Here is a 23,799-nt window from a genome sequence, read left to right as displayed (position 1 = left end):
AGTATGGTTCCTTAGGTATATTTTATTCCAAGTTCTAATTGCCCTCCCATTCACTGAATAATTTTTCATATGTATAAAATATTTATATTGTATTAAAAATATAGCAAAAAGTGTAAAGTATTTTATAAATCTATCCAGGATCATTTATGATTTATTTTTGCTCCATTATAAATATTTGTTTTAGGTGAGTAAAAATTTTAGGTTCAATCTATATCGATAAATCTGAATGAAATATATTTGAGTGATTAAATAGTGGAAGAAGACTAGTTCATGCTTTATAAAATACACACTACTGACTTTTCATGCTAATATTAATGTTCTCCAACTATAAAACATGAGGATCACTGGAGCCTCTAGCAAACTTTTCAAGAATCAAGAACCCAAACATTTTATGAGTAGATAAATCCTTTGAAAGTTCCTATATATTACCCATGACCCTTATATAAAAACAAGTATTTTTTTCCTTATTTATTTTCTCTGAATTTTTTAATGAATGTGAATATAGCATCAACCAAGATGTCAAAAACTTTAATATGGCATTGCCAGCAAACATCTGTATATAATTTATCTCTGAGAAGGAAATAACTCTAGTATGCTACAGTTTACCAAGAAAATAACTTTTTTTCTATATATGTGTTTTGTTTTTGAGTACTACATACAAACATAATTGAATAGATGATCTTTATCAAGGGTATATAAAATCTTTATATAGATTCATTAATTAATAAACCCTCATAAGATATTTCATATAAAAAAGGAAAAATGTCTCTCTTTTAAAATTACAGGTCTTTCATTATCTAACCCTGTGTAATGCTAAACTTAACTAGCATTATGGAGTATTAATATATCCTAATACTTGGAACTTATACAAATACTGCTATTTTAATAAATAATTAATGTGTCATGTGGCTGGAAAGTGTACTTAATAATAACAAGGGATAAATTAATTTCTGAAAAGGTCAATACTCAACCTTCAACCTTCAAACACATAACACCTGTATAAACTAGCTTATTTTTTTAAAAAATAAAACATATGAATTACCCCTTTAAGTACACTTAAATACTATTCTTTTATTATAATTCAACATGAAAAATGCAATCATTTTTTAATGGTGTTTCAACATGACAGTGTCTCTAAACCACCAACACCGGGACATCAGGCAAATCCTATTTTGAATCCCCATTGGTTTTTATTACTGTGGTTGATTTTAGTATTCTTTATAAAAGTAGGTGAAAACCACAATACATAGTGTTTAACTCCTTTATCAAAATAAAAATGATACATTTTCCCAGGAAGAAAAAACAGATTATACATTTTTCAAATAGATAATAGGAGTCGATTTTTTCTGTAATTAGCTATTAGGAGCAGTATCAAAATGTTTACTATTTTCAAATTATTGTAGAGCATGTTTACTTTTAAAAAATAATTAAATGCAAAATAAATTATTTAAATGTTCCTTACCATGGCAAGAACCCTCAATTTCTTCATATCCTGTACTGCAGATACACTTCCAAGAGGAACCAGTAAATCTCCATCTGCTCCACAATATAGTTTAGGAGTATCACGCTCTTCAGCACTCTTCACACAAGAACCCCGTACTTCGACCAAAGAGGAAGAGTCGACTCTTGGGATGATATCAGAAAATATGGCCAAGTTTCGAACAGTGAAGGGACACTTTTTGTAGAAAACACGAACAGAGACCAGGGCAATGCATGCCCCAATGTCTTGAAATGACAGATAAAATCCCTTTCTTTCTATAGGCCCCACTTCACGAATTTCGGTGTTGAGTTTGAGGATGCGATCACCTAAATCCATCTGGGTAAAACTCTCATCAGCAGCAATTGTGTCAATCTTTATATACTGGCTTGGCTTGAATTTAATTGCATGGGACTCATCTGATTCCATATAATACAGATTAAAGGTTTCTTTGCAAGTCCCCAAGACCCAAGGGATGCTGTTACAATCCCTTAGTGTGAACTTCATTTCCACATAAATTTTCTGAGCTGCATCACGTGAGATCCAGTTTGTTCGAAGCCAGTTGTTTTGGTTTGGCTCCATTACATTGAAGACCTGGTAAGTATGAATAGGCCTATTGTGTTCATCCATTTCAGTGATGGCATCCCACTGTGAAAAGAAAAAAATTAAGTAAGTATAAAATGATAATGGTGAAACGGAAACTTCCAAATGTTTTAACAAAAAGTGAATTGAAAGGATACAAATGAAGCTGTTCAAAGCAATAATGCAACAGCATTTTAATCATGAGCCTCTGGTTGAAAGGATGGTTTCTGCAATTGACCATCCCTGTATGAATCTTGCCTTCTTACATATTAACTGTATGACCTACAGCAACTTTATTTAATGTCTCTAATTTCCTTAAGTGTAAAATTAAACTTAATATTACCCATTTTATAGGACTGTTATAAAGTATATACTACTTAAATACATAAAGAGCAGTTTAATTATTTCCTGTAGCACTAAAGGAACATAAAGAAGCATTCATTATCTGATTAAAAAAAAAGAAAAGAAAACAATGAGACCCACGATATATGCTCTCTGTTTTCCCCATCTGTCCTAAAATCCAATTTGCCCCACATCACATCATGATGTTTTTTACAGTATTCAGTAAAATATTTACATGGTTCTTTGGGGTGATGTTTACATGGAGAAAAGTAAACATCAGATCAATGAAGATGGAACAAAGAAATAAGGAGCATTTCCTGTGGAATCCATGTGTGCTTATTTGGAAAACATAATGAGGAGATTCACCAAGTTCAATGTACTGGTTATCAGTGAACATTGACCTCTCTCAAAATATACACATGAACTATGAATGGGGTAGTAAGATTACCGAACTGTTCATCAACCTGCTGATTTTCAAACAGTTGTAAAACCAAACACACACACACACACACACACACACACACACACACACACACACTCACACACGTGTAGGAGAGTGTTAACCATGTAAATGAAATCTTAAGATATGCAATGGGAAATCTGACAAAGGAGGAGAGATCATGACTTTGAATCAGCACAACATGGAAACAGATTCAGGTGCAGAAAAATGACTAAAGAATTCTACATATTGTGAGTTAAAAAGGAAAATAAAGAAATATGGTGTATATTTTGCTCTCATAAGTTCTTTAGGACATTATTTCTAGCTGAAAATATTTGTAATTATTTAGTTAAGTCACTTTAACATATAGTACTGAAATGCATAGAATGCAGATCTTCAATTAGTATAGTTTATGATGTTAAAATTTTCTTATTAGGATTTCTCTTTGGTCACATATTCACATAATAAGTTTCATTTGTGCTTGTTGAATCTTATATTTAATGAAAATTTGCTGGCTATTTTAATGTACAAATAAAGCAGTGCTTTCTTAAAATTTCTATTCAAGGTTAAATTTAAACTATATTGGTATTAGTTATTTTTTAAAACAAAGAGCAACAAGCCAAATACTTTTTTTCTTATAAATATATATGAAGGAGTTTAACCAAATGCTCTTTCTGATTAATCTTCCTCTAGTGATGAATTAGTTAAATGTTTTTTTTTTATAATTACTGTGAGAAAGATAGTTTTTAGATCATGCTTTAGATTTTGACTTTTTTTTATTAAATGTGTTTGTTTGAGGCACTGTTCCATATGTAACAAGCTAAGGACTTTTGGAATAAAATTTTAAAAATACACCCTCTAGAACATTAAAACTTGATTGGAGTTGCATGGCTCACACAATTAATAAGTTGCAAAACAACAGGAAATATGAATTGTAGGGCTGGGGTTGTGTATCAGTGGTAGAGAGCTTGAATCACACTTATGAACACTGGGTACAATCCTTAACACCACATTAAAAAAATAAATTAAATAAAGGTATTGTGTCCATCTACAACTAAAAATATTTTAAAAAGAAATATGAAGTGTATTCATGTGCTACCAATAATATATTGATTTTAAAAATCTGTGAAAACAATCATATTACCATAGCAGATATTTTGCAAAAGGCAATTTAGGAATAATGATTATTTACCACTGTTTTGAAAACTAGTACATTTTTATGGGTATGATCTTTGTATTCACAGTGAGTGTATGTTGAATTCTTTACCTGTTAACACAAATTTAGTGAAGAAAGTAGGTGAATAAACATTTTTAAAATTGCCAGGAAAATGATCTGAGTTTATATGTAAACTCTATTTTATTACCATTTTTTCTTTAACTTTTTAGCAGCTTCAGTTTGTATGGAAATAGGGATAATAACTAACCAGTGTAAATATGAGGATTAAATAACATGCGTTGCAGTCAAGTGTACACAAATGAGTACAAGGCTGAGAATGCAAAGATGTGATTGTCATTTTCAAAGGCTGATAGGCTGCAATGTTTTCTATTGTTATTCAGATTCCATGTGTTTGGGCTGTGCCATAGCTGTGGGGAGCAAACTCCATAGTTGCTTGGAAAACTCAACAGTGGGAACTCTATTTTACTGCCAAATCTAAGAGCTGTTACCTTTTTATTTGATTTTATTCATGAACACCTGTTGTAAGTATATGTTACCTGCACTGTTGCTGCTAAAATTTGAAACACCATATGTGAAATATATGGGAAGGAATAAAAGGCGGGTGAACAAATGGGAGTAATAAAATGGGTGATATTATTTCTGTAGTTTCTTCTCAGTTTCCAAGCCTAGGAGAGATAAGAATGATATTCAAGTTTGATTATATACACCAAAGCATCATTTGTCCCCAAATTATAGTGTTAACATATGTAAGGACAATAAGAATAATACTTCTGAGCTAAACTTACACCTGAACCCCCCAAATTTAATGTCAGTCATCAATTGAGTCCATTTATTTCTCTTTTTAAAATATTTATTTATTTTTTAGTTGTAAACAGACATAATACCTTTATTTTATTTACTTATTGTTGTGCCTCACGAATGCTAGGCAAGCACTCTACCCCTGAGCAACAACTCCAGCCCCATGGGTCTATTTCTTAAATAAGTTTGGTAATTTCTTATAAAAAGGTCATTTGGGAATTATTATTTCACATTCAGTTTTGATGTGTAACTTTTAGTAAGGTCAAAGTAGGTTTTTAACCAAAAAACTGACTTCATCATACTTTGCACCGAAACACAAATGTAGATGTCCTTCTCAAATATTTCCTTACCTCATAGTAAAGTGCAGGTAACAACCTGCACCTGGTCTGCTATTCAGTGTTTGGTAAACCCACAGAACAGATGGACTGATAGTTAATCAGTAGCAGCTCTTAGCTCCTGTAGGAATGTGCTTTGCAATTGCCCACATGTATGGTAGAGAGATCTCCAAGACTGTATTTTCTGTTACAAAGGCAGACATTTTTCTTTTCCCACAGCTATACAATAGAAGTACAAAAGATGAATGTAAGGTCTTTTTGTGTGGTCCTTAATGTTCTCTTGAGTTTGAGGTTAGAACATTAGGATGAATGTTAGAGAAATTACCCTTCTGGCGATGTACTAGTTGAGTTTATATTGAAAGGGCAACCCAAAATCTTATGCACCAATGTTTGATCATCTCTGAAAATACAGGAACAAACTCTAAGCGCTCTCCTGAGTCCTGTTTCCATTGTAACATTCTACAACATTCTCTTTTCAACTGCTCAGCTTACATTTATTCAAGAAATTCTGTGCTTAATAGCCAATTATCCTATAGAAACATCTTTCCTGATTTTATGTTTTAATATATAGTGTGTTCTTAGCATTTTACGTGAAAATCATGCTTTTTCTTTAATTTAAAATGTAGATGTCAATATAATAATATAAGTTGCACATCAATTTCTAACTTACAATGAAATCTCAAACACTCTTCCTTTCTTCCCCTGTTCTTTCACTGTGACCACAATTAAAAATATTCTTTACTGATGGAAGAATGGCAGTTTGTGTATAAGGTAAAATTTGAAGTTGTTCCACAATATTACATATGTATCCTTCTAAAGGCTATGATGTATTAGAGAATTTGGTTTACATTTGTGTAATTGAGTAATTACTGTATTTTTATTTATAATAAAAATTTCAACTTTTAAGACTTTTTGTTTCAAAAACGAGTTCTTTCTATAATAATCTCTTCTGATAGGACCAAAATAAGTTGTGTACACAAAAATATAATACTTACTTAATACAGATTTCAGATATTTTTTCTAAAATATACCTTTAAGAATTCCTGACAAAGAATATATTTATATTTTATATTCATATAAAAACTGGTAAATAAATCAAATATTAAGAAAACTGAAAAAAAATTGAAGTGTGTGGTTTCTGAACCTCAGTAACTGAGTTATTATCTTTCTTCAGCTTTTATAACATCTAAAGTTTAGACTGATATGTGTGTGTGGTGCTGGGGATCAAACCCTGGGCATTGCACATACTAGGCAAGAGATTTCCCCCTGAGCTACAACCCTATCTCCTAAAATAGATTTTTTTCAAAGAGGAAAATAATTATTTATAATTGGGCTCAATACTTTTGTGGCACCAGCTTGTTTGCCATGTTCTGAAAGGAGATATAATTTACTGGGAGGGAAATAAGTTCATGCCCATAGACGTGGTGAAACTGCAGTCAGTATTGTTTTCTTGGGCTGATGTGGTTATAGTGTAGAAAAAGATCTATAAAATATACTCTAAATTCCTTTGTAGTGTTTCAATTTCAATATAAGAAATGAAACTAAATTAAAATAAAAATCAAGGAAAACATTCTATCTCAACTTATCAATAGATTTGATAGGACTACCTCAAAGAATATTTGAAAATATTAGTCAAGTTTGACTTTGGAACTTCCTCTGAACTCCATTCTTCTCGATGCATCTTCCCAGTGTCCCCTGATATCTTCAGGACCTTATGTCCAGCTCCCATTCTTTCAATATTTGCACATGTAGTCTACTTAACTGGGAGACTTTTAACCCATCTATTTGACCAGAAAATTCAACTTGGTATGTACTTTGAAAAGGTCTAGTGTTTGCCAGGTGTCTCCAATATTACTTGCAGATTATATATTCATTCAAAAACACATTTGCAATTGTTTGGTGAAGTTTTCCAGATGATGCAATATTATTAAAATAGTTTGAATTCAGACCTCATATGACAATATAGTTGTCTTTTTAATCATTAAAGAGTTGGAAGCAATAATGATATCTATCAACTTTTTATGTTTTCAAAAATGTATTACTTTTATTACAATATGATATTTGGTATTAATCTACTAGTTTATTGTTATTCTTAAGTTAGTTAATAAATTCACATATTCAAATATATCAGTTTGAATCTCTAATAGTAAATATAAATGGCTATGTCCTGCATAAGTCAAACTCATTGGGATCCTTAATAAATTTTGAGAGTCTAAATGATAGGGGAGAGACAGAAATGAGAGGTGCGAGCATGAAGTTAAGGGAATAATTATATAAATTGGGTCCACTGTACTGATCCGGACATGCTTTCACTTTAATTAGCAATTTACCTGTAGCTCTGCCTGGCTTAAGTCCACAGGACGTGTTACATCCTCAGGATGTTATCTTCAGGAGGAACAAAGACCCAAAATGCAAAATGCAAATAAGAACACAAGTTATCCTGAAGGGTTGTTGGGATAGGCCAGGGAGGGGGGCTTTGGTGACACTTACACAGACCAGATCCCAAAATTCCGGGAGATAAGGATAATTCCTCCTAACCATAAAATCTGCCTGAACAATTTACAATTAGAACTGGACAGCATGGGCCAAAATGACTTACAGTTGTCAGGGCAGTGGGGACTTGAAAGTACTATGTCATTCTGCTGTCAGTCAAAAGTCAAGAGGTGGACCTGAGGGAGGCTCTCTGGAAACTTCTTTAGGACCACCAATAATATTAGAGAGCAGGAGAGGCCAGTTGTCCCTACTCTCTTAGAGAAGACCCACTTTCTACCTCAAGAGTGTTCCCCTTTCCCCATTCTTATCCCTTCTAATAAACTCATGCCTTTTACTTGAGTGACATGTCTAAAATCTTTCTGACTTGATGGCAAGAATAAAGATTTGAGGTGGGCCTTTGTGCTTCCTAAGTTAATCTTAGAAGGCCCCATCCCTTTAACTTAAAGTTCTCCTAAGACCAGAAATTCACAATCACTATGCTAGCATGACATACTGAGCAGTGGCAAGTAGGTTGTTTAATAATAAATGTTTCAAGTTGTACTTGTTTTTATGGGGCCCTCTGGAATATTGATGCTTTATCACAAAGCAACACACATACACACACACACACACACACACACACACACACACAAATTAATTGTGCAAGCTATTAAAGCAGGTTTATTGTAATGGAGGAAAGGAACATGGTCAGGGCAGACCATTACCCATATATGCAGGAATCTACCTACAGGTTGCAGAACAACTAGACAGGCCTTCACGCGTATTCTGAATACAGCTTACTGTCTCCACTATAGTATGGGCTTTGCACTTTAAAAGTGGAGCAGGTAGCAGATGGAACCCCATGTGTTTGAAACCATTTTCTGAGAATGTGAATGTTTTTTTCTGTTCTGAAAAGATCACTATAATTACATGTGCTATTTTGGTTAGTTCTATGGAGGAAAAAATTCCAAGTATGTCAAAAAATGCTTTTCTTAATTCTGTCTAGTTATTAAAACATGGTGACATTCCTGAAGATACCTGAATATTTGAATGTTATTAAGCAATTAAAATTTTTATGTCTAGATATTTTTTTTTCTCATGACTTAAATCACTTATCTGGTGACCTGTAAAAATGCACATATTCATTTTCATTATATGAAATCTTTGTTGAACATCACACTGATTATTCATTGAAAACTTGATGAAAATGGCCTTTGAACTTCCCAGATGGAAAAAAATCTAAATACAACATAAACAGAAGAAAGGAACATTAGATGGAAATACTAAGGAGGTATATGTTAAAAGATCTGTTTGTAAAAATAATGTAAATGTTGAAACTTTTATTTTATATATGGCTAGCCCATTTTCTCCTCACTTTTTTGTTTATTTTACTATCATTTGTAAATAGTGCATATAAACTGCCAATATTTTTGGCACATTTGGTCTAAACATTTAAAATAATAAGAAAAAATTAAAATAGTTTAAAAATTTTTATATACTTATATCTGTATGCCCATATCACATTGTGAGAAAAATAAAAATATTCTTTAAAGAATAAAAGATAAGTAACTGGGTTGTGACTAAGTGGTGGAGTGCTTGCCTAGCATGTGTGAGGCACTGGGTTCGATTCTCAGCAAATAAATATTTTTTATTTATTTACAAATAAATAAAAAGAGAAGTCCCTTCAGCAAATAAAAAAATATTTTAAAAAGGAATAAAAGATAAAATTCTGGTCATTTTTTCAAATATTTGTTCAGATAATAAATGTTCCCATGGAGTTTCATAGGAGTTCAGCTAAAAAATATTGTTCACACGCATCCCTTCTTAGGAATTTAGAAAGTAAAGTAGAAATTTGAAAGCTAAGAAATACTTTTGAAAGAGAGACGTGTGTTTTCTCTCTATGTTGGGTAATTTGATTTTGGAAACACTCATTTTGGAACATGATTTAATAATTATGGATTTAGTGCTTCTAAGAAAATTGATTTGGAAATGCTTTTTGAGATGATTTCACTTTCTTCTAATTTGAGTTAAATTCATCATTTCTGAATTTCTTTTTGTTTGATATTATAAGCAATACATTTTTATGTCATTTAAAAAAGAAAAAAATGGGTTCTATCGAGTGTAATGTGAATAAACTAAACAAACATAAAATATGCTGTAAATAAAAATGTAACAATTATGCAGTATTCAGGCAGTAAACTATGAACCTGAGCACTTTTAAAGCTTCTGTTTGCTTTTTGCTACAATAGATGTAGAACCCAAACACACTAATGATTATACTGCATGTATAGCTGTCTTCTTAAAACCTGAAATGTTACTACTGTTTAGGTGTATTATCTAAATTATCTCTTAGAGAAGGTTTTATTGGATAGCTTTAAAGGTTTCTAAATGGCATGCAAGTTTGGGGGATAATTAGTGAAGGGAACTGAGATAAGACAGAATTACATTAACAATACTATTGTTTCAGTGTTTTTGTGTTCATCTGTTAGTCAACAATATGTGATATAGTCAGAGGAGACTAGTAAAGCCCTAATCTTCTTAGCAGCAATGAAAGATTTTTTTAGAAAGAAAGAGAAAGATTTTGAAAAATTATATAATTAATGATGCTGATATTTTCTCAATTTATAATCCTAAGAATTAAAAAGAAAGCTGGCTTAATTTTTATTAAAATATTTTGATTGTCTTTCATGCAGTGAACTTGCTACATGTTGCTTTTTGAATACATTAGAATTTTCAAATACTGTGCTGCCATGGATTTTAGCTATTCAGCCACACATAGCTATTGAGCAACTGGAAAGGGGCTGGTCCAAACTGAGATGCCCAGTGAAGTCAAATGCACACTACATTTGAAGACTGTGTGATAAGATTATAACTATGCCAATATTTATTATTTTAAGATAACACATTGTATATAAGATATATGTTGTATATGTTTATAGTAAATAAAGTATATTATCCAGTTAATTTCACCTGTTTCTTTTTTCTTTTCTTTTTTTTTTTAGTTTTTGATATTGTTTCTGAAAATTTATTGTGGTTCTCATTATTCTTCTATTGGATAACTTTGCTCTAATAGGTAATCATGCAGTCTTTGAATGAGGAAAGTTTTATCATTTCTTTCAATTTTTTTCTACTTAAATTATTATTTCCTTCTAAGAACCAATAGAAATGATGAGACAAAAAACATTTTCTTTCTTCCTTAACTTACAAAAATAGCTATTTGAATTTCACCATTATATTATTCAGGTTATTACAGAGAAACAAACTCTCTCTCTCACGCACACACACACGCACACACACATACACAATAACATACACACACACACACATATATGTGTGTGTATCTGTACATATGTGTGTATATATGTATGTGTATATATATATATGTGTGTGTGTGTATCTGTATATATGTGTGTGTATATATATATATATATATATATATATATATATATATATATATATATATATACAGAAAGAAAAAGACAGAGACAAAAACAGTCAGATGGAGACAGATTAGGCAATTGGCTCATATGATCATATAGCCCAAATTTCAGGTCTTTGGTCACAGCAGTGGAAAACTAATACAGGCATTAAACATGGTATATAAAATTGGTACTGAAGTTTTAAGGATGATTTCACTCTTTAGGAAGCTTAAGCCTTCACTATTAAGGAGCTCAACTCATTGGATGAGATCTAGCCCTATGATGGAGAAAATTTAATTAATTTCAAGTCTACTAATTGAAATGCTAATCACATGTGATAGATACCTTCACAATAATATGTAGACTCTTTTTTTGACAAAATAACCAGATACCATAGACTAGTCAAATTGACATAAAAATTAAATATCACAATCTTTAAATAGGCTTGATATCTATTATTTTATTTTGTTTTGAGTTTTCTTATTGAAGAAATTTCCACATTTTCCAAGAGATATTTTTAATACAAATCAGTCATATCTTTTAAAATTATTTTACTGCATCTGTTAAGATGAAGGTATAATTTGTAATTTATTCAACTAATATAGCATCCATGGATTGGCATATAAATCTCAAAACAGCCTTAAACTTCTAGGATAAGGCTTTGTGAGTTCTAGCCATTATAATGGCATGTGAATCTGAAAGACATTCCAGATCCAAATTGTAACACCTTGGGAGTGGGAGTATTCACAATATATATGATAAAGAATCAACCTGGCTGCCATTAATGGATGAATAAGGAAAATGTAGTGTGTGTGTGTGTGTGCGTGTGTGTGTGTGTGTGTATGTGTGTGTGTGTGTGTATAGAATTATCCAGCCATAAAAAATAAAATCCTGTTATTTGCAGCAAAATGGATGCATTTGTAAAATCATTGTGTTATGACACACAAAGACAAATATAGTATGTTCTTTATGACACGTGAAAGCTAAAAAATAGTGGTCCAAATGTAGAGTAGTAAAGAATAGTAAGTACTGGAGACTGGGAAAAGTATGTGGTAGGGTTGATAAAGAGAGGTTGGGTAATGAGAACTAAAACCCAGTCAGAAAGGAGGAATGGTTGTTGTGTTCTGCAGTGTAGTGAGATGATAGTCATATCCTATTACATATTTTACGATAATCTGGAAGAGAGGATCCTGAAAGCACCAAACATATAGAAATGATAAGGAGGAGGAACTAATTGACCTGATTTCATCAACATATCATACTGTATGCTCATGTTAAAAGGTTGACTGCACCCCAATAATAGGCACAATTAAATGAACAAAAAATAAAAGGAAGTAAAAGATATTAAAATAAACTAAAAATGAAAGGAAATAAAAGTTATTAAAAGTCCTATAAAAATAAAGAGAATAAATCAGTAGTCAAAAACTTCTAAAGAAAAGAAGTTAGGACTAAATGCCTTCACTGCTGAATTGTACCAAATATTCAAAGAATAATGAACATCATAGTCAAACTCTTTCAAAAAAATAACAGAGAAGGGAACAATTTGTAACACATTTTATCAAGCTAGCATTACTCAGACAAAAAAAGAAAATAAAAAAATAAAAAACAGAAAAAAAAATCAGAAGAAAACGAAGAACCAATTCTCCTCATAACTAAAAAATCCTCAGCAACAAGAAAAGTAGCTAACTGAATCCAGCTGCCCATTAAAAGATTTATATACCACAACCAAATAGATCTTCAGAGTAATGTAAGATTATTTCAAGAAAATAAAATATACCAAAGTATTATACTATATTCAGAAAATAAAGGGAGGGAAAATCACATGATCACATCATTAGAGGCTGAAAAATCATTTGACAACACCCTTTGATGATTAAAACACTATACAAACTAGGATTAGAAATCATTTTTTTTTTCATTATGATAAGGGACATATATGAAAATCACACAGGTTACTTTTTTTTTCTTTTTCCTTTGGCAGTATCCAGGGCTTCTAGCCCACTAGAAGAGCTCTCTATTCCTGGTCTATATCTTTGTCCCTTTTAATTTTATTTTGAAATGGAGTTTTCTTAAATCACCCAGGCTGGCTTTGAATGTACAATCCTTCTGCCTCAGTCTCCCTAGATGGGTCCTTGTTACAGATGGGTCCTTGTTCCCAGCTTGGTGACTTTATGATTAGGTACAAAAATAAAGGTATCCAAATTGAAAAGGATGAAGTAAAACTGTACTTATAGATGATATGATTATGAATGTTCTTAGAAGAGAATATGAGGTAGATATTCATGACCTCAAATTTGGCAATGAATGCTTATTTATGTTTGACACTGAAACCATTACAAAATGGTACTGCAAATTCAGATATATGTACATCAAATAATATCATCAAGTTTGTGAAAGAATGACGGATAAAACTCCAAATTACATATCATATGAAGAAGTGCTTAATAGCCAGGATACATAAATAATATTTTCAATTCAATGACAAAGACAAACCCAATAAAAAATGAACAAAAGGATGGAATGGACATTTCTTCAAAGAAGGTATACAAATGGCAAAAAGCACATGAAAAAACCCCTGACATCCTTGGTTATTAATGATATTTAAATTGAAATTACAAAATGATACTGCTTCATACCACTATGATGACTTTAACCAAGAAACTGGAAAATTAGTATTGACAAAGGTACAGAGGAAAAAGAAATACATTGGTAGAAATGTAAAATGGTTTAACCACTGTGGAAAACAATCTACTGTTTCTCAAAAAGTTAAGCATGGGATTACCATATGTCCCAGAAATTCCATTGCTATTTTTTGTACCCAAGAGAAAGAAAGCATTATGTCTACATAGAAATTCAAACACAAATATTTTTTTAATAATAGCCAAAAGATTGAAGCAAACTAAATGCCCATCAACAATGATGAATGGATAAATAATTTATGGAGTTTAAATCCGATAGAATGTTAATTGTCACTGAGATAAACAGTTCTGACATGTGATACAACTTGGATGAACTTTGAAAACATTGTGCTATGTGAAAAAAGTCAGATGTTACAGGTAGCACAGTGTGTGATCCCTTTTACTAGGGGTGGGCAAGGGATGAGGATGATTTTCAAAAAGGGTGTGTCATTTTTTTTAATCATTCAATGAACAACTTTGAAATTAGAGAGTTGCTGATTGTGAACATTGTGATTGCATCTAGTACCAATGAACTGCATACCTTAAAATGGTTGACTTAATGTTCGTGAAGTTTACTTAAATTTGAAATATTTCGTAGAATTTTCATCTCTTGTCAAAATAAAATAGAACTTTAAAGCCTGCTTACATTTCCAAGAGTTTATTATGTGTTCCAAACAAGGTATGTAGACTTTATATTCTACCATTCATATAATTTAGATATGTATTTTTCCACAATGAGGTATCTGGTATTTTGCTCTAATTGAGAAAAAAATATATACATAGCTACATATTATTTTTTGCTTAATAACTATATTTTATTAACCTAACAAGAAGGGAAAAAAAACATTCACAAATCTGGTTATGGCGTATAAATAAAATCTTAAAGTAGCAAGCATTATTTATTTATTTATATTTATTTTTTAGTTATAGGCAGACACAATGTCTTTATTTTACTTTATGTGGTGCTGAGCATCGAACTCAGTACCTCACACTTGCTAGGCGAGTGCTCTACTTCTGAGCCACAACCCAGCCCAACAAGCAGTATTTATGATATAAGAAAAACTCCATTCTTTTTCTTGCCAAATTTGGCACAGGGTGGTTCTATATATTTTGTGTGACATATATTTTATGCAAAATTTGTGCAGTTAGTGATTAAAATAAAAACTTAAGGTTTTATATATGATAAAATGAAAGAGAATTATAGGAACAAATATAGATTTAGGTTTCTATATTACATCTTTTTAGTATAATTTATAACAAAATTCTAGAAAATACTGCATTTGCTGCTTGTACTTAGAGATCAGCAAACTAGAGACTAACAAAGATATACATTATCATTATTATATTATTTTTACAAGAGTCTTTTTATTCATTATTTAGAAAATTTAGCAGCTAATGATACACTGTGCTAAAATTGCTTTCTCTTCTCAATATAAAAAGAACACACTAAAAATAATTAGGAATTACATTATAACTTAATTGTAATTTGTATTTCAATTAACTGACATTTATTTTGGTTTCTGAATTGCACATGAAGTTACTGGGGGAGAAAATAGGTTAATAAATTTAGCATGTCTGTTTTGGAAATTAAATTGTATTGCTCCAGTTATGGTGTTTGTCTACAATGTAATCACTGGTATTCTTAATGAGGTCATGATATATATTATAAATTCATCTGTCAGTTTTATGATATATTTTTGTCAATATTAACCTTAAAGAATAGTTAATTTTACTGTATCTGTTAAATATACAGTAAAGAATAAAAACCCAATTAAACTACCTTTAAGAAATAGCATGATTAACTTACTCATGCAAACAGGAAGTTTTAGGATTATTTTGGCTTAAACAATTGTATGTAGAGGTTGAGATAATTCATTAGGAATAAATTTGTCTTCATCTCATGGCTTGGCTTACCTCTTTGGCATAATTTTCACCCAGGCACTCTTATTTAAATAGCCATCAACAACTTCAGGAATTTATCCTATTATTTTTACAACTTGAGTGCAAGTTTATCCTAATATTTCAAGAAATAGTTTTTGTAATGTTCTTCTTTACTTGGCTTGAAATCTTGAGGGTTCTTCTTGACTAACCCTGAATTACTGCTGTAGACCATGTGGTGCTCTCTTGAACCAGGTCTGTGTCATGGGGTCTAGTAATTTGGATGTAAGCCAACTCCAACAGCACCTCAAAAACTAAGAGTGAGGAACGAACAATCACCAGAGAAAAATCAAGAGGACTTCCATAGGAGTGTGGTACATGAATGTTAGAAAAACTAAAAAAAAAAAAAAAAGCCATGATACATTTTCTAATAACAAAAGTTATAATCTTTGCAGCTGGAAAGTTCTATCATGTACTCCACTACATCAGCCACCAGATACTTAAAATTATGAATTTTCTAGATCATTGATAAATGATCTTGTACACATGAGTTGTTATAGTTTAGATGTGGTGTCCCCCAAAAGCTCACATGAGAGACAATGCAAGAAGTTCATAGAAGAAATGATTGGGTTATAGGCTTAACCCAGTCAGTGAATTAATCCCTGATGGGATTAACTGGATGGTCACTGGAGACAAATGGGTTGTGTCTAGAGGAATTGGTTCACTGGGGGTGTGGATATGGAGTATATATTTTTTATCTGGAGAGTGTATTCTCTCTCTGTTTCCTGATTTCATGTGAGCTGCATCCCTCTGCCATATTCTTCCACCATGATGTTCTGCCTCACCTCAAGCCGTGAATAATGAAGCTAACCTTCTGTAGACTAAGAGCTCTGAAACCATGAGCCCTCAAATAAACTTATACAGTTGTTCTGGTCAGATCCTTTACTCAAAGCTGCAAAATTATCTGACTCATACATACATATTAAAGTTCTTTTATAGGTAATGTAGGTCTCTACATAAGTAGATCTCCAGTTCAGTGTGAGGTACAATTGCATCTTATAAAAGATAGTATTGTGTGTAACTTCAATCAAAAGCGAGAATTCTCTCTATGAGAGAATTAATAAGTAGAAAATAGGGTGCACATAATGAAGATTTGTGTAATTTATTGATTTCAATAGCATTTAGAAATAAGGAACAAACAACACAACTCTAGAATTAATAGTGCCATAGATAAGAAACTTCAACATATTGCACATGAACACTCACAAGCATAAATATCAAGAAATCACATATCACCAATCACAAAATAAAGTTATAGCTACTTTAGCCTTGGAATGGTGCCTCCATCTTCCATGTAATATTATTCTTTTTATTTTTTAAAGAAATGTTGATGCACTGTCTCAGCTCTGGAAAGGATTTACCAATAAAACTCAGTAGTTTCCTTTCAACAGTTATGTGACAAATACCCAAGCAGTGGTTAAAAACAAGCAAACAAAAAACCAAAAAACTGAGTAAAATGTGACAAACTTCATTTTCAATGGCTCACATTTCACTAATAGATACAGACAAAAGAAAAATGAATAAAAGCCATTGGAAACTGGGTATAGAGGGAATGTATGAAAAAGTACTTATTCCATAGTTGAATACGGTGCAGGATACAACAGGAACAAGGTAACACTTAAAGACATGCTTTTGGATTTCTTCTAGTATAGCTAGAAGATGAAGAAGCCTCTGGTGAAGCAACTAGGGGAATTCATGTGCAGGAGGAGGAAGGTGAAAGAAGACAAGGAGGCACCAAGGGATGAGTCATTTTGGTAGAGATGAGTGTATTTACTGTATGGGAGGCACTCTTGAAATGTACAGGGAAAGAAGCAATAGCAATACTATTATAAGAACCTGGACTTGATCCTATAGATAAAAGCATTTTTATCTCACCAACTCCTTAAACTTTCAAAAAGACTCATGATCCTGAAGAGAATTAGTTTAGTTGCATAATTTAGGTGGATAGTTTTCATAGTAGAATTTAAAACTGATAAACTGTTAAAACTTTTATTTAATGATATTTGACTGAAATAGGCATATTTTCTATGTATTCATATATTTTAATGTAAAATAAAAAATTATCATCACTAATAAAATCACTAACTTTTGCTCTATAGTTTTTAATTATTGAAAAGGTGTGAAAGATGCAAATTTTCCAAAATTTGAATTTTCAATTAAATGTACATATTTTAATATTAGTAATTGTTACTGTCTTTTGTTTTCCTTGGAGTGTCTGTTTGTTTATGAGAAAAAGCCTGCCAAATATCCCAGGTCTGAATAGTTTAGTTCTCTGTCACTTTTTCAAATAAAAAATGTGCCCAGCGAAAAAGTAGTGAGTTCAGCTCAAACTGCAAGTAATCACCTGTGTTTTTCTCCAGACAATTGTCACTTGGAATGCAGAAGCATTTCTTTATGTTTAATTCCATTTTTTTTCATGCAGAATTAATGATCTTCAAAGGGTCAAGATTTAATAAAATGAGAATTTTTTTCCTTTATCAAGGATGTTCTTAAGTGAGTCAATGAAGCTGCCACTTTTTCAAAATAACTAAGGGTGTAACACTATAATGATTCTTAAAACACCTTGGTGGCATTGGCTTTAATTGTGCCAAGGAGCATGCAGTTCAATCCATCATTGGTTTTCCACTATCAGTGTAAATGTTAGCAGAGTGGAAAAAGAAGATACCTTCTAATATTATTATGAACACATTTTTTACCTTAGAGACCCTCTTGAAAGTGTCTTTGAGGTTCCCAGTTTCTATGGACCACACTTTAAGAAATACTTTCATATAAGCAAAAGGAAATTCAAAGTTATCATATATGAATTTCAAGTATCTATCAGAGATAGTACTTGAAACTTTTAAAATTTTTACTGAATATGATAACTTTAATAAATTTGTGTTCTAGAAATTTGTTTGGCTTTACACAGAGAATGGAGAGGATTGGAGAGAGATGAGGTTCACAGTTTTCAGCCAAAATAGTATTTGGTAGTTCAGGTAGGAAGCAACAGGAGACTAAATTGGGTCATAATGATGACTACAAAAAAGCAAAAAAAAAAAAAAAAAGATATTGTTTTAACAATTAACACAACTATTAATTTAAAGATGAGATTGAGCCAAAATAGAGTATACATTAATTCCTCAGGTATCATATTCTTTGACAAGGTCAGTAATGATGTTTTTATTTGAGGCAGTGCCAGCCTGGCCAAAGGAGTATTTAGTTAATTTTAAACACATGGTTATTTATTCTACATGTCTACATGTTTTGTTTTTTTTTTAAGCATGTTGATGTCATGGTATTTACAAAAATATCCAAGTAGAAAGATTTAATAATTATTAAGGAATATGCTGGAAAAGCAAATGAAGGTATGGAAACTGAGACTTTATCCATCCAGAGAACACACTAGGAGTTTGTTTTTTTCTTTAATTGGTTCTTCTTAGTTATACATGATAGTAGAATACGTTTTGATAAAATTGATACAAGCATGGAATATATCTTATTCTGATGAGGACCCCATTCTTGAGGGTGAGTACATAGGAAAATTATGTCAGATGTATTCTACTATGTTTCTTTTTCCTATTCCCTCTCTCTCATTTTTGTTCCCCTTTGTCTCATTTTCTGAACTTCTCCTTTTCCCCTCCTGGGCTTCATTGCAGTTTAGCTTCTACATATCAGTGAAAACATTTGATTTTGGGGGATTGCCATATTTCGCTTAACATGATAGTTTCCTGTTCAATACATTTATTGTCAAAAGTCATGAAGTCATTCTTCTGAGTCATTCTGGTTGAGTACTACTACTCCATTGTGAATATATACCACGACTTCTTTACCCATTTATTTGTTGATGGGCATCAAGGCTGGTTCCATAGGTTAGTAAGTTTGGATTGTGCTGCTGTAAACATTGATGTAACTAAGTCACTGTATTATTCTGAGTGCAAGCCCTTTGGATATATGCTGAGGAGTGGGATAACTGGGATAAATGGTGGTTCAATTTCAAGTTTTTTGAGGAATATTCACTCTGCTTTCCAGAGTGGTTGCACTATTTTGTAGCCCCACCAACAATATATGATCATTATCTTTTCCCCATATGCTTGCCAACATTTGTTGTTATTTGTGTTCTTGATTGTGGTCATTCTGACTGGAGATAAAAATCTCAGTGTAGTTTAAATTTGCATTTCTCTAATTGATATATAGATGTTTAACTTTTTAAAATATATTTGTTGGTCATTTTTATTTTTTATATATTAGTTGACCATTTGTTGAGAAGGGTCTGCTCAGTTCCTTTGCCCATTTATTGATTGTGTTATTTGTCTTTTCAGTGTTAAGCTTTTTGAGTTCTTTGTATATTCTAGAAATTAATGGCCTATATGCGGTGCAGTTGGTAAAGATTTTCTCTGAATCTGTAGGCTCTCTCCTCATAACCTTAATTGTTTCCTTTGCTGTGAAGAAAATTTTTAGTTTGATGCCATCCCATTTATTGATTGATTATTTATTTATTTATTAATTTATTTATTTATTTATTTATTTATTTTTGTATGCTTTGCAAGCCTTTCTGAGGAAATCAGTCTCTAAGCCAATATGTTGAAGTGTACGGCCTACAATTTCTTCTAGAATGTTCAGGGCTTCTGATCAAATTCCTATGTCTTTGATCCACATAGAGTTGATTTTAGTGCAGGGTGAGAGATAAGGGTTAACTTCAGTTTCCCATCACCTGTTGTTGAAGATGTTATCTTTTCTTCAGTGTGTGTTTTTGGCACCTTTGTCTAATTTCAATGATGTTCTTCATAGAAATGGAAAAAAAAAATTGTCATTAAATTCACTTGAAACAATAAGAAGCCCAGAATAGCTAAAGCAATCTTTATTGAGAAAAAAATGAAGCAGGAGACATCACAATACAAGACCTTAAATTATGTGACAGAGCTCTAGTAATAAAAACAGCACGATATTGACATCAGAATAGACAAGAAGACCAATGGTACAGAATAGAAGACAGAGACAAATCCACACAAGAGGCTTTGAGAATTCTTCCTTTCCCTGTGACCCTTCTAGTCTAGTGCCCCAGGCCTGTATCTGCCCTCACTAGCATACAGAACAATGTATAACATATAGTAGGAACTCACCAATGAATGAGTGTGTGAATGACGAGCATCAGGGGACAGAATCAAGGAAAATATCCAGAGAATATGGAAGGCAATTGTAGAACAAGAACATAAAAATGGATGGCAATAGTGCTACCCAGGACAGAGATTGAACAATATAAAAAATTGAATATATTCTGCCTCATCTTAAGCTCAGATAAATGGAACCAGCTTCCATTTATGAACTACAACTTCTAAAATGGTGAACCCCTAAATAAAATTTTCCATGTTAACATTTTTTTTTCAGGTTTTGTGATTGTGGTAGCAAATAATCTGTTTAAAACTGTTTAACATTGGTACTTTATTTTGAAGTTTTTTTTTTGTGAAAACAGATTAATTTCCAGTAAATCTCTCTAAAATTAGTATAGAAAGTGTCTCTTCACCATTGATCTCTAATCCTGTGCTTTACTTTTAAAATTATTTCTTAGAATTGAGTTTGAATTTTTTTTAGTTGTAAATGGACAAAATTACCTTTATTTTATTTATTAATTTTTTATGTAGTTCTGACGATCCAAACTATTGTCTCATATGTGCTAGGCAAGTGCTTTACAACTGAAACACAACTTCAATCCCAAAGAATCAAGTTATATATATATATATATATATATATATATATATATATATATATATATATATATATATATACATGATTTTCCCTCTTTTTACTCCTGTGTTTGAATCTTGGAAAGCTATTAATGAACATATTAGGATGTTTGACAAAAACAAAACTCTTTTTCAAGTTGCCATAATAAGACAAATAATTATTATATGATTGATTAGAGTTATACACTCCTAAAGTCATTTTCTCATTAATTTGCCACTTTTCAAAAATAAAAAATAAAACATATAGACATTTTGCTAGTAAGTTTAAAAGTCAAATCTTTTTTAATAAACATATTTGAATGAAAGTTAACTGAGAAAATTATTTTCCTATTGAACTGAAAATTTTTGAAATTTGACACTACACAATGTGAGTGGAATGAAAGAAGCATATATTTTTCTTATTTTAATTATTTTTCTTTATTTTTCATACATAATAGATAATAGTTAGTACTGTGCATTTATTGTGAAAACATAAATAATGCTAATCAGTGTTGGGGAAGGGGGATGTGTAAAATTAACCCAAGGAAGAAAAAAGAAAAGAAATGTTGAAAAAAACCCCATGATCAACTGGTGCTATGAGAAGCATAAATTTTAATCAATAATTATTTGGATAATTATGTCAATTTACCTTTCAGATTACTGTTGTGTTATATATATATATATATATATATATATATATATATATATATATTTGTGTGTGTGCGTGTGTGTATGTGTGTCTTAGAGGCTTAAAAAAATAGGTAACAAAATTGGATGAATTTCCTGAACATCTCCTGCTATGTATAACATTGGAGGATGTTTCTCTATATTATTTAAGCTGATGCTGAACCATCTCCCTGCTTTAATGTTCTTTTTACTAATCTTCCATATTAATTTTCTCCTAAGTTATTTTGATCTCATTATATTCCTGCTTATTTTCTCTTCATTGTTTATAATTAAATGTTTAATGTTATCTCTGAGCATACATTTTTCAAAATAATGAACATCACATGTCTGATGAATACTAATTAAAATAATGGTAAGTATTTGTTCATTAGACATAAAAATGTCAAATTTGAAAGCCTCCAACAGTTTTCCTATAATGTATTAAATTTACTAGTAAATGAGAGACCCATGTATAGCAATAATACATTTTCTCACAGTTAGTACTTTTCCTCTTCTTTCTTATCTTGTTTGGCTCTTGTCTCAAAACCTTTATAATATGGAAGTCACAAAATTAATGTATTTGTCAATAGTAAAAATAGTTCCAGGGAAGCAATTCTAGAAAAGAATAGTAAATAATAACCACAATTCCAAAAGTTCATCAATAAAAATCACAAATTCTCTCTAAGTTATTGAGAAGGATCAGCTACATTTTCCAATCTGTTCTGGAATCATGAATCGAAGCTTTCCAAGAAAAGGTTGCTGTCCTTTAGGCCTCCAGGCACCTACATTTTATTCAGTGAAAAGCAAAATTAACATAGTAATTTTGGAAACTCTGATAAATTTCATGTATTCATCTTCTGTCATGTTACTCTATGATTACAAGTAATTAAGTGCCTGCTTATATTAGTGCTTAATTATCTTGGGTAATGAACAGATACACAATAATAGTTTGTCAGCAGATGGACATATATCAAATATGTTCACTTTTCTCTTTTCAATATCACAAAACTATTATAAGACATTACTCTATTTTAACTGAAATATCTGATTTTATTCTTCAAGATTATATCTAGAAGATAACATAGGACAAAAATCTATGTATATATGATTTATGGATTGAGCAAGTACAAACATGAAAAATTTGATAATTTGGACTTCATTAATTTTTATCAACATACTATCTTAATGTTACAAGTTCATAATAGGGAAAACTGGGTTTGGGATATACAGAACCTCTATTTTATGTTTAATTTTTCTATAAATTTAAAATTGTTCTAAAAGAAAACATTTGTTTTAAAGAAAGTTGGAGCAATATTTAAAAATGTAAAAATTTGGATACCATCTTTTATTAAAATTCCATTGTTCATTGTTCTTAAAATTAAAAATCCATTAATTTGATTGGTAAGATCTCCTAACATGCTTAGTAACACCCTGAATGATCTAGTCTTCATTATTTTCCACAGTCTGGCTGGGCACAATTCAGGAGCCACTTGTCAAAAGAAACAAACTTTATTTTTAGAACCACACATGCCAAACAAAACAGCTCCTCAGGAAAAACCTTCAGAGCCCAACTGCCACCACTGGCTTCCCACAAGCCTCTCAACCTCCCACACTCCTCCTCCTCTTGAGGCTGATTGGCTGGGTCACATGGGCGGAGCCAAAAAAAGTCCCCCAATGAGCAGCTCCATGGTCTCAAAGGGCGGGGAAACAGCCCAATGAGCATCACCATCAGCATAAACACCCCAACACTACCACAAGTCGCTGCACCAACAGATAG

General features: G+C 31.5%; 1 pseudogene; it reads right to left on the bottom strand.

Moving 5' to 3' along the window:
* The window catches only part of LOC143410723 (ephrin type-A receptor 6-like), a 41,199-nt pseudogene that overhangs the window by 3,938 nt on the left and 13,462 nt on the right, over window positions 1–23,799 (bottom strand).

This window comes from Callospermophilus lateralis, chromosome 11 (assembly GCF_048772815.1).
Source record: "Callospermophilus lateralis isolate mCalLat2 chromosome 11, mCalLat2.hap1, whole genome shotgun sequence".
Lineage (NCBI taxonomy): Eukaryota > Metazoa > Chordata > Mammalia > Rodentia > Sciuridae > Callospermophilus > Callospermophilus lateralis.
The sequence above is the reverse complement of the archived record's forward strand: the minus strand, read 5'-3'. Positions and strand labels throughout refer to the sequence as shown.